Source organism: Chelonoidis abingdonii, chromosome 7 (genome assembly GCF_003597395.2).
Source record: "Chelonoidis abingdonii isolate Lonesome George chromosome 7, CheloAbing_2.0, whole genome shotgun sequence".
Lineage (NCBI taxonomy): Eukaryota > Metazoa > Chordata > Testudines > Testudinidae > Chelonoidis > Chelonoidis abingdonii.
In genome coordinates, this window is record NC_133775.1 from 6,379,319 (window position 1) to 6,392,579 (window position 13,261).

A 13,261-nucleotide genomic window follows, 5' to 3' on the forward strand; every position below is an offset into this window, starting at 1 on the left:
TGGCCCGAGGGTGGGGGGGGGCGCGGCGGGTGGAATATATGAGAGGAAATGGAAAGACCCTGAGCTCCTGGTGGCCAAATTCGGGGGGAACTCCCAATGGGAAGGAAGCACCGAGAGAGGCTGCCCATTATCACTGTGGTAGCAGGACAAGGCCCTGCAGTCTGGCTCCCTGGGCGGAGGGAGAGCCCAGAAACGCGCCAGGGAACAGCGCAGAACTGCCTTGCAAGGGTTAACTGGAGCCTTGAGATGGTCTTTGAAAAAAACCCATCTGTCCTCTATGCGTGGGCTGGGAAAGATGCTGAGAAACTGGGAGGCAAGGGTGGATTTGCCATTGATGTAACCCGCTCTGGGGATCGGGGCAGGGCAGGTGGCGCAGATGAGTACAGCACACCCACGGAGCACTCCGAGACAGGAAAACATTCTGGCAAACTGCCCAGGTCCTGCCTTTATTCCCATGCCAGCCAACCTGCAGTGACAAGAGTGATGCTGGAAAGCTATTCAGTGCAAGCCAAGTGTGTTCATTTTATACTGAGCTACGAGGGCTGAGCGCATGAAAGCTGCTGAGAATCGCTGCAACAGGTTGCCTGGATGCTGTCTGTGGCTGGAGACGACAGCTCCACGGGCCTCCCTGGACAAGGACAAATTTAAAGGAGACTGTGGGTGGAATCTGACAGGTTGGCCTGGATTCTAAGAGCCATTCACCTACAAAGAAGGGGACAGCAGAGTCTATCTAGCCTCCTCATTGTAGCATGTGAGTGCTTCCCCATCACTTCCTCACACAACCACAGCCAAGAGGAAAACATTATTACACCCATCTTACAGATGGGGAAACTGAGGTACTGAGAGTTTAAGTGACAGACAGACTGACTATCTGATTCCCAGATCAGTGCTTTAATGTCACCACAATTTTTCCTCACTTTATAGAAATACAACTGTGATCCCCAAGGGGTACTTTGTGTCTGGCTCTCAGGAGGGAGTCCAAAATATGACTAAGACTGAGATGAAATAATGAAACCGATACATATGGCATTCATCAGCATAAAGCTAAAGTTAGTCACGGGAAAACCCCACCGAGTGACCCACCCCCATGCAGTGCACAAGCCCCTGGGCTGTCATGAAATATAATAGTCCACTGCAGCCTGTTAGTAGCCAGAGAGTGCAGGGCTTTCACAGTTATGCTGCCACCCCGTGGCTGCTCCAAGTAACTACATGCAATTACCCATGTAATTTCACTGCAGCTCGCTAATGAAAATGTTCCAAGGTTCATGGCTCAGCCCCAGTGCCTGGTCAGTCCTGGGAATATAGCAGCTGCTAGTCCCTGTAAAGGGCATTACTGGATGAGATGGCAGAGTGAATCCCACTGGCAGGACAGTACCAGGGCTGGAGGTTGGGAGGAGGGGGACACGGGGAGGGCCCGGGGAGGGCTGGGGCAGTACAGCACTTTCAGGCCTGATATCAGGTGCAGTAACACACCCTCCAATTGGAGACTGTGCCCCTCCCTTGCAGAGAAACTCACCCATTGACATAAACAGGTCTTCTCCATCTCTGTTATTATCCCACTTTAGGGATAAAGGCAAATGCTTGTAAAGAGCCAAAAAGAAAGTTAGCCATGCAAAAAAGGATCTCTCAGTCCCCGCCAGGAGAGGAGCTAAACCTGTAAGACAGTAATCGCCAGGATCGCTCACCAGCCCATTCTTTGAAGATTAGTGTTACATTTGCTTTTCTCCATCTTCCTCAGCAACCTGGCTCCTTTTAGCCCTTGTCCCTGGTGCTAACCCGCTGTGTAACTTTGTTGCCCTCTTGTGGCTGGACCTCATAAAACACCTAAGGTGTGTTAAAAACACACACACACACGATCAACAGAAACCCTCCCACCCGCTCCGTGTCCACTTCCAGCTCAGCGCACAGACTCTGTCCTTGCTGGGATTGCTAGTGCCAATCTGTTCTGAGCGCGGTGTGAGCAGAGCAGTTTGGAAAGGACTGCTTGCTAAGAGGGTGATTGGGTGTCTCACGCAATGACTGTTAACTAGGATGATTTGACAGCTCCGACAGAAACCACCACCTTGATGACTGACAGAATATGATGGCATTGCTGTAGTCTGTCCATGACTGCAATAGCCAGGCGATTCGCCATGTGGTTTGGATGGGGAGCCATTTACATCACCTAAACACAGAGAGCAAAATATACTGCACCTCCACCCTACTGCACTGCCATAGGCACGCACAGTCAGTGCCCGGGCCTCAGCTACAAACTCCCATAATCCTCTGGCTCACCACTACCTGACTAAAGATAACATTTCTTAAAGAAACACTAGCACTTCACAGAATACCGCAAACCAATATCACATGTGCTGGGATGCTATTTTATTCAAACGCCTGACAAACAGTTGGGATTAGTGAACTCATTGCTAAAAAAAAAATCAAAATCAACTCCCTTCAGTCCACAGCTGAGAAAACTCCCACTTCACAGTCTTGGGCCTTCCAAGGAGAGCTCCAGAAAAAAACCCCCAGAACCCTTTATATTCCTGATTTTGTAAGTCTAAGGAAAAAAACCTTTTTAAAGACAAATCACCCCCTGACCCCCCAACACACACTTTTAAGCTTTTCTGAAACAAATAAGGCTCCAGCCCATCTCCACCATCTTGGCATATCATCTTTAAAATCCCGGGAGTTGGTTTTAAAAAGCTGTTGGGTTTTTTGTAAGAGATTTGACTGATCTGGAGGGAATTAAGCCACCCCAAGTAGCTAGAGAGAGACTCCACCCCTCACTCAGTGAAAACACAAGTTAGAATGCCATTGGAACAGGTTATTGCTGGCTGGAGGCCAATGCACGGTTACCTAGCAACTTCTGAAGCTGTTGCACAAAAGCACCTTGCCACGCAAGCTTACATCACAAGAAGCTTTTACTGCACAACCACAGAGGACTGAAGAAGTCCCCCTAGTGTCTTTTTGGTGTAGCTCCTTCCCACAACTCCCGGTTAATGAAAGCCTGGAGTGTCTGGCCCTTGGGAAGAAGATACAGAACAAATTGATGCATGTGTGGTGGCCATCATCTTAGCCAACACTGGAGATTGAACTGGCAACCTTTCGAGCTAAAAGCACGAGTTCCTAGAGCTCATGCTAGAGAACCAAAGCTTATAACAGCTTCACATCCATGTAGAACATACTGAGCAGTGAGTTACACATGTCTCTTCCTTTATGCGTCTCTCTTGGTCTACTGAACTCAGATCTGCACTTGACCCCTTACAGCTGAGATCCAGCCATTTGTCCTGGCTTTCCAAGACCATCCCAGTTGTATTGGGTGGATAATACGTTCTACAAAGCCATGCTTTCGGGACCTAAAATACCTTCCTACCCCCTCAACGTGTTTGTCCATGTGATGTCACAGTGGGGCAACATCCTGACGTGGCATGAACGTGCTTCGAAGCAACACGGAGACCTCGTTTTCACCCTAAATTACATGGGATACTAAGTCCCAAGGCTTTTGTGGCCTAAGTTTCAGGGGTGCCAAGCAACTACAACTCATTGAACTGCATGTTCTCAGATCAGGCCTTTGACCCAAAATAAAATTGTATTCACAGAAGAAGTGGAGACGGTAACTTGCTAGCACTTCTCTTTGCTCTCTGTGGAGAACAGGGACACCGGATGGCTGCACTGTTCACTTGATGCAAACGGTGGGATCTAACCCATATGCTGTAGAAAAATAAAGGTGATAAAATAGAACCTCCAAAAAATCTTTGATTTGGGGAACTTGAATGGATCACTAAATGACAGTGGTTTGAAATACCAGCCGCCAGCAGTGGACACCCAAAATGCCAGGAGACAAAGGTCAAGCTTTGATCCAGTTTAAATGGGATTGATTGCAGACACTTGTTATCAGTTCACTCCATCCCTCGCTGTCGAAAAGGCCATTCATCTGTCCAGAGTTCAGATCCAAGTGAGGAGGGACTTAATTTTGTCTTGCATGAGCACAGAGTTCATTTGCTTGAGGTAACTGGATTCCTCTCCTAGGACTAAAAAGGCCGAGAAACTTCAAAGCAAATGCCTGGAGGGTGGGATCACTATAGACAGCTGCTGGCATCTCCCTTTTGCTCACGAATGGCATTAATTCATGAAGCCTTAGAAAATAGGAGATGGTAGTGGTCCGTGGCCATATGCATTCTGAGGGTCCAGTCCTGCTAGATGCTGACTGGGTCAGGTACTTCCATGGCCCATGTCTCTCTGAGCATCAGGAGAGAGAATACCATTAGCCCCTTTTCACAGATGGGGAAGGGAGAGGGTAAGTGTCTTGTCCAAGGTTTCCTAGGAAGATGCTGAAGACAGGTCTGCTGCGTCCCAATCCAGCGCCTTAACCACAAAGCAGAAGAGGTCAATGGAAATTGACTTAGCATGTGCTGGGGTCAGGGCTCCAGCTAACATGTGCATGAGGCATAGAACCCAGGCGCGATGGCTCTGAGGACAGTGGCCTCCCCCAGTGAGGCTAAAGGAGCACCGATAGTTTAGGAACTGCCCGTTGGGAACACTGGCTAAACTGCAAGATGGACTCATGTGCAGAACTGGTGAGTCACATTGTAATCGGTGTGTACCCCACCCAGGCCCAGAAGGGGTTAACAGGGGCCTGAACAGCCAGTGATGGTACCTGGCTGCACCCGAGGGAAATCCAGGCTTAACTGATCATGAGTCCCAGCCAGGGAGGAGCAAGCTAGTTAGTATAGCAGAAGGGGGCATCAGGGAGGAAATCTGCAGTCACTCTCTGGGAACAGAGAGGTGGGGGAGATGATCCAGCCCAGAAGGAAGGTCTACCTAGAGAAATTGCAGGGAAGAAGTTGGCAGAAAGGAGCCCAGGCAGACAGCTGCAAGGAATGGAACTGCACAGACATCAGCTGCTCGTTGCACGGTCCCTGGGCAGGAACCCGGTGTAGTAGGAGACCTGGGTTCTCCCACCAGCCACTGGCAAAGCTGCATGAGCCCGGAGTTGTTTTGCACTTCCTGTTATCCCAGAAAGGGAGGAGTAAACCATGACATGGCCTGAGGGCTGAGTTATGGGTAGGGAGCCCACTGCAGCGACGGAATGACCGTCAGCAGCAGGCACTACATGGGGAGAAAACCGCTATGCCATGCCTGGCCACAAGGCAGCACTCCTGCAATGAGTGAACCCCTGAAAATGTATTTGCTATAGAAAATCAGGAACTCCTAGGGCCAGTGGAAACATCTCTGCACAAGATTAAAACTCACCAAGATTCTGGGCGTCTAGAATATCCCATAGGCCCAACTTGCCAAGTGATGCATGATAAGTTCCCAAAAGTTCTAACCTGCCTCTTTGAAACGTCTCTGCCCAAAGTGCTCCGGGCCCCCAAGCGATAGCCACTATCTGCAAGGGCCTCCATGGAGCAGAGGGACAGAGACAGACTGGCCTGGGTCTGCTGCAGAGTTTAAACTACCAAAGACACACAGGAAGCCCATAGTGGAGCAGGCACATGGCCCTTAGCATTTTGGCACAGATGATACCCAATCAGCAGTTCTGTGCCAGTGACTCCTGTCCCCAAACACATCCCTCATGGCTTACAGTCACATCAAATTCCACAACGGCAGCTTGCTGTCCTGCTGTTTAGAGCTCTCCTTCCAGTCCTGTTGTTTGCTCCAGCCCTGGCATTGGGCAAGTCCCATGCAGACCTCAGAACACACATCACAGGCTACAACGTTGGAAGCGCTTCCGGCAACAGCTGATGAATCAAGCCATCCACTCTCTTGGATAAATGACATTTCTTTTTTAATACGATGAGCCAATTCCTGAGCCAATTCCCTCCCCTCTCTACACAAGGCCATTCCACCACAGAAAAAAGCCACTTTGGGTTTGGGAAATACGCAGAGAGCCAGGTCTTTACACAAGGAGAAATACAAATCATTTGGTGAGCCCCGGGGAAGGTCAAATCTTGATGATTCAGCATGGATGCACAATTCAAAAAGGATGTTGATAAATCAGAAGGATTCAGAGAAGAGCCACAAGAATGATCAAAGGTTCAGAAAATCTGCCTTATAGTGATAGACTCAAAGAGCTCCACCTATTTAGTTTAACAAAGAGAAGGTTAAGAGGTGACTTGATCCAGTCTTAGGAGCCTTGAACTCAACCCCCCGACACAGTAATTGCAGGTTGTGTGGATGCGAGAGCTGCGTGTATCTTTTGATTCCTGAACATGTTACTTAGTCTCGGACTGATCATCTCATTTCCCTTTACTGCAGCTCATCACTGCTGGCTTATATAGAATTAGCTGCACTATTTCTCCTATGTTTTAAGAAGGCCAGTGCCCCACTTCCCCCCGAAGTCCCATTTTGTTATACCACAGCAGTACAAGGATCTCCAGCAAATTAAAACCATCCCCCCAACTTCATTCCCAACAACTGCACAGCCATAATTCACTGTGCTCCTTCACGCCACGCTTCTGGTTATGAAACAAACTTGGTTTTCCCATTTGTCCCTCATCTGTGCAAGGACCTAGAGAGTCCTGAGCAGGTGGTCTGCCAGCAGCTGTGTACAGTAGACACAGCTCACTTGCAGAAGTCTTGACTGTCTCCCTTTCCCTCTTCCCATCTGCTTTTCCCTACCCGGGTCATTGCACCTGTGTTGAAGATTCTTCTGGTAGGGTGTGAACTGGGATGTTATCATAGAAGGTGGGGCTCCAAAGGCCAGATCCTGATTGCTATTTAGGCTCCAAACTTTCACTGAGCGTAAATACCTTAAAAGATCTGGGCCCAAGAGCCATATTAGGTCTCGACCCTTTTGGCAGCAGTAACAGGCACTGCTGGAGCCCACCGCACGTTTGATCTCCAGCAGCAAATCTCCCGGCTAAACTTAGAGAAGTAGAACTGCTGACCTCATCTAGGGTGACCAGACAGCAAATGTGAAAAATCAGGACGGGGGTGGGAGGTAATAGGAGCCTATATAAGAAAAAGACCCCAAAATCAGGACTGTCCCTATAAAATCGGGACATCTGGTCACCCTAACCTCATCCCCAAATATGTCTTTAAAGACATCCGAGTGGCTGAAATGCAATCAAAAAAATCAACAGATCGCCTTTGGGATGACCTCTGGAATGATAAAACTTTAGGGTTTTCTCCTGTACTCAGCATCCCGTAATGAAGGAGTCCAGGGAATTCCAAGATTTGAGCTCAACAGGAATATTGGAATGAAGACAGTCAGGGCATTGTTACAACCATCTGTATGGCTTTCGTCAAACAGAGGCACTGGAGATGGGGAAGACCTTCTCCTTGTCAGGACAGGACTGTTCCTTAGACATTCACTGTGCTAGTATTTTGTCTAGTCTGGTTTTAAATGTATCACACATCTGAGGGGTTCTGCTACTTCTGTTGGCAGCTGATACTCTCAGGAAGTTTCGCTGGGGAGAGATCTGTTCATCTTGATCTTCATCTTCAGTTTTCGTTGCTTGAACCTTATCCTGCTCCTAGTTGTATTCCCCAGTCCTTGGTGTTTTTAAAAATAATTCCTACTTGCTGTTACACATTTCAAATATTCGTAGGTTACTGTCTTACCCAAGCTATATTTTACTCTTCCTTGTTCGTGTAAGTCAATTTTGCGCACACACACATTTGCCCCTGCAGTACCCTAATCTTTTTTGTTGCTCTTCTCCGCATCATTTCCCTCCAGTTTGTCAGCATTATTCTGGTGATGAGGTACCCTAAGCCACTCAGCCTTAGGAGGAGACAATACAGAACTGTTCCACGGATTAGAATTTGCAGGGGTTGCAAGTGTCTCATTTTATACGATCCATGTGATGTCACTGCTTTCCTTGGACTATTGGGGCATTTTCTCAACTCCACCACCAGAAACATTTTCCTGATCAGTCTAAAATCCATTTAGCTGTAGATTTCTCTTTATGTTTTGGCCTAACTTAACTGATCTTTCCTTTGACCTTTGTACATTCAGTGATTTAAACCATATCCATTTATTTACCTATCAAACATATCAGCAGGCTCCACAGTAGCATATCTGATCTGTGGCGGGTGGACCATGAAGATTCTGATTGTGAAATTCATTTAATAAGAAACATTCAGTGCCTGAAAAGAAGAATCAGCCCCTTCTAAATCTGGGTCCTGTGGTCCTTCCCAAACAGCTGGTGATACTGCCCTCTGGTGACTTTATGGTGTGCTACTCTTATTTTTAAGTTGCAATTTTTTTTTCAGTTCCCCGACTGCAAACACCACTCTCACCAGAACTCCAGGGTCAGTGTATTTAATACAGAAAAGCCATCTAATGTTCACAGCAGGCGTTTCAGATATTTTAAGGCCACTGCTATGATGATCCAGTATGATCTCCTGCATAACACAGACCATAGAATTTTGCCCCATGATTCCTGCGTTGAGTCCAATAATTCGAGGTTGAACTAGAGTAGATCCTTTAGAAAGGCATCCGGTCTTGATTTAGCTTATTAAAAACATGATCAAGAGGTGATTGATTATGGTGTCTAAGTACTTTCACAGTGAGAAAATACTACAGAGTATACCAGCTACTAAAGGGCTATTTCATTTAACAGAGCAAGACAGAACAAGAGCCATTGGCTTCAAGTTAAAGCCAGACAAATTCACATTAGAAATAACACAGATTTTTTTAACAGCAACAGTGATTAGCCATTGAAACAAACTCCCAAGGGAAGAGGTGGGTTCTCCATGTCTCTAAATCCAGATGGGATGACTTCTGGAAGAAATAACTCAGACTTGAGACTACTATGATCATCACGTCTGACATCCTGCACATCACAGGACAGACCCTCACTCACCCATTCCTGTAATAGACCCCTAACCTCTGGCTGAGTTACTGAACTCCTCCAATCAAGATTCAAAGACTTCAGGTTACAGACAATCCACCATTTACACTAGTTCAAAGCTGCAAGTGACCCATGCCCCATGCTTCGGAGAAAGGCGGAAACGCCCCCTTCCACCCCCCAGGTCTCTGCCATTCTGACCTGGTTGAAAATTCCTTCCCAGTCCCAAATATGGAAATCAGTTAGTTCCTGAGCATGTGGGCAAGGTGTCACAGATCGGTGACATGCTTTTGTAGGCAACCTCATCCCAGCATCCCCTACATACACTTAGCCAGCTCATTCTTGAAGGCAGTTAGGTTTTTTGCCCCCACTGCTCCCATTGAAAGGCTGTTCCAGAACTTCACTCCTCTGATGGTTAGAAACCTCTGTCTAATTTCAACCTGGTATCATGTTTGTGGCTTTAAATCATACACTAAAGGTAGCAAATAAAGTCCTTTAAAGTGGATGAGACTTGATGTTTACAGACTTTAAACAGAAATCCTCTATGTGATTCATAAGCAGGCTGCAAAGTTACCCCCGCTCCTTACCAGACCCACAGCTGAGAACCCCACAGCACAAAGGCAGGGTACAGAGATGGCATTAAACTCCACCATTTACTCCATCAATCTCAAGCTCTGTGCCTGAGTAAGTGGCAGGAAGAATCAGGCCTGGAGTTTCTACTGGGCCTTTCATCTCCACAAAGCTCTGATGCCAATTTCTACCACCGCTCACCACGCAAACCCGAAACAGCGGAGTGAGCACAGGCTGCACTTTCAAAGGACTAAGAGCTACTGATTTTCTATTTAGAATCAGCCGGAGGCACGGTCATGACGTGTCAGATGCTGACCCCCCCAAAGGGGCCTATTAATATTGAACAACTGGGTGGCTTGTAACCAGCAAAGGGCTTTAGTTTGATTGTACAGCATCTCAGCTGACAGCGTCAGACCACAGGCTGTGGGGTGGGAAGGAAACAGCTGTCACTAGAGACCCCGCTCTCTTGGAGCCCTTGAGACACATACACAGCAAGGGCCGTGCTCTGGGAGGCACAGTTAAATCTCATAACAGGTCTGCACGGTGCCACACCCATTTGAGAGATGGGTAAGTTCAGGCACACAGGGTCACAGCTACAAAAGCGCCCATGTGCCTGGCCCAAATTCCCAGCGAGTTTGTGGCAGAGCTGGGAACAGAACCCAGGAGTCGTGAAGCTCTCACCACTCTACCCCCTGTGTAACACTGCTCCTGTTGCATGGTGGGGAAAGAACTGCCCAGCTCCACATCTCCTCAGCTTACTGGGGAGAGGCCCTGAATCATCAGGTCCCAGTTCTAGAGCAGGTGGTGCATTTATGCAGGGTCAGGCCCTGGAAAGGGGAAGAGGGGAAAGGGTCCCACAATGAAGTGATGGGCAAACAGATGATGTGTAAAGAAATAAGGAATGAGATAGGCTTCCAAATGGAGAAAATAAAATGACAAACCCCTCTGGAAGCACCCTCAAAATCGTCTCAGTGCACACATACCTTCTGAAACAGACCCCTATGCAGGATCCTTGGCAGTGCAAATTCCTTTCCCCGCTGCCTTGTCTGTTGGTGACAGGTTTTCCCATCCAGAATATTTCAGGAACACAGATGTTTCAATATTAAAAATGCTTCCAAAGCCCCACTCTTCTGTACTGGATCCCTTCAGATTCTGAACTCATTAAAACAGAGCAATGACTCATCCTCCTCCGCATTCACATTTCTAACAAATAATAAACCTCTCTTCTGCTCAAAGCTGGATTGAGCCTGACACCTGATTTTATTTTAGGAAAGGGAAGGATAATCTAGCAGCGAAAGCATGGGACTAAGGAGAGGTGGTTTTATTCTCAACTAACAGGAAAAAGCAAGCTCTTGCGCAAGTCATGTGGTCTGTCCCTCATAGGATGACCAGACAGCAAGTGCGAAAAATCGGGACAGTGTGTGTGGGGGGGTTGGGTTATAGGAGCCTATATAAGGAAAAGGCCCAAAAATCAGGACTGTCCCTATAAAATCAGGGCCTTTGGTCACCCTAGTCCCTCAGCTTCCCCATACATCCAATGGGGACAGTAGCATTGTCCTACCGCACAGGGGTGTTGTGAGGTTCAGTCCACTGTGTTTGTAAAACACCTTGAGAAACTCACCAGGAAGGTCCCAGGGAGAAGGGCAAAGTGAAACTTTGTTGCTTCCACTGGAAGAAAGCGACAATCTCTTGACAGACCGTCCCATGCAGCAAGAGTAGAACTGCACCTTGTAACAGAAAGTGAGAGAGCCGGCCATAAGCACTGCATTCACAAGCCGAGTGGGTCAAAAACTAGACCTTTCCTTTTGTGTGGGGAATGCTGACATTTCAAAATTACTTTCCAGATCGGAATGAAAAACTGAAATATCAGCATGTCTGGTCAAAGCTAAACAAGCCAAAGTGGTGAAACCAAACATGTCCTTTTGACGTGTCACTTCGAAGTAACATTTTTCATTTTGTTTCTCTCAACTGAAAAATCAAAAAAAAAAAAATCTAGAAAATAATCAGCAGCGTTTTTCTGCAAACAAGTCAATTTGACAGAACACACACTTCGCAGTGGGGAAAAAAACTTTTTCCATGAAAAATGTCAATGAACAGCAGCCAGTGATGCTTCAGAAGGAAGTCAACTCTCATTTGCCACATGGCTTCCCACTTCCTGCGGGTGCGCTCACGCATCCATAAAGCAACTCTGTCCCTGCAGGGAAAACTCCTTCTTGACCCTCTGCAAGTGATTAACAGGTGTGTTGTAAACAAGACACGAGAAGTCATTCTTCCACTCTACTCTGCACTGGTTAGGCCTCAACTGGAGTATTGTGTCCAGTTCTGGGCACCACATTTCAAGAAAGATGTGGAGAAATTGGAGAGGGTCCAGAGAAGAGCAACAAGAATGATTAAAGGTCTTGAGAACATGACCTATGAAGGAAGGCTGAAAGAATTGGGTTTATTTAGTTTGGAAAAGAGAAGACTGAGAGGGGACATGATAGCAGTTTTCAGGTATCTAAAAGGGTGTCATCAGGAGGAGGGAGAAAACTTGTTCACCTTAGCCTCTAATGATAGAACAAGAAGCAATGGGCTTAAACTGCAGCAAGGGAGATTTAGGTTGGACATTAGGAAAAAGTTCCTAACTGTCAGGGTAGTTAAACACTGGAATAAATTGCCTAGGGAGGTTGTGGAATCTCCATCTCTGGAGATATATAAGAGTAGGTTAGATAAATGTCTATCAGGGATGGTCTAGACAGTATTTGGTCCTGCCATGAGGGCAGGGGACTGGACTCGATGACCTCTCGAGGTCCCTTCCAGTCCTAGAGTCTATGAATCTATACATCTCTTTCCCTGAAACCATAAACACTGATTACCTTATTATCTTAGCATGAACAGCTGCAAATGCTATTATCGGTTGACATTATCACGCCCTTTTTATTTAAGCGCTGCCCCAGTGATTGCAATACTGACATCCTGCTGAGGTAACCACACACAGCATAAAGAAATGCTTCCCCTCTTGCTTTACATTTGCAGCTTTTTAAAGTCCCTTGAACAATTTCGTACCTTGTAACTATTTACAATGTTGGTTAAAAGAAAGACTTACAATGATGGGTAACACACACTTACTGTGTGGCTCTCTGTCCCCCTCTAGGGGTGGACTGCAGAAACTGGAACCTGCTACAGCCTTGAGCTCAAGGTCTTGTAGCTCAGAGGCTGAGTTTTAAATCCTGGGTTTGATTCCTGCTGCCAATCACCCAAGCACGTGTCATGCTACATAGGGTCCAGGGTTAGGGAGAGAGTCAGACAGTTCTCAGGAGATACCTGAACCTCCTTCCACCAGCAGTAGGGAGCACTACACGTGCACAGTATGAATCAAGGGAGCAAGTGCTGGCCCAACAGCAGAGAAGCAGCTGTGTGTGTAGGGGGAAGATAACAGTAACAAACTATGTACGTAAGTGAACAATGCACACAACTCGATAGTTCAACCCCGTTCACACCTCTGCCTAATTCTAATAATGGGTCAAGCGCAGGTTACAATCCTGGCTCTGATCTCTGCTCCCTCTCTGGCTGAGGGCAAGTCACTTACCCTTTCCAGCGCTATTTCCCACTCTGACAGATGCTTATCTACCTCATCGGGTGCTGGAAGGAGTAAACAACGTTTGCAAGGTGCTCTGGACTCTACCAACATGCAGTTATGTGCTAAAGCCAGTAATTACTGCTCGGGGTGTACGTGTGTGCTGAAATCCATTTGAGAAACACTGCAGTTTTATTCCCCCGAAGCTACAACTGCAGAAAAACACTGGTTGCCTTTCATTTATTTCAATGATCTGTGCACAGCTTCTGCATCCTCACTGTGCATATCATTATGGCCCTTGTTCAAGGATTCAGTGGCAGCTTACCACTGTCTTTGCAAACAACAGGACTTCAGGCAG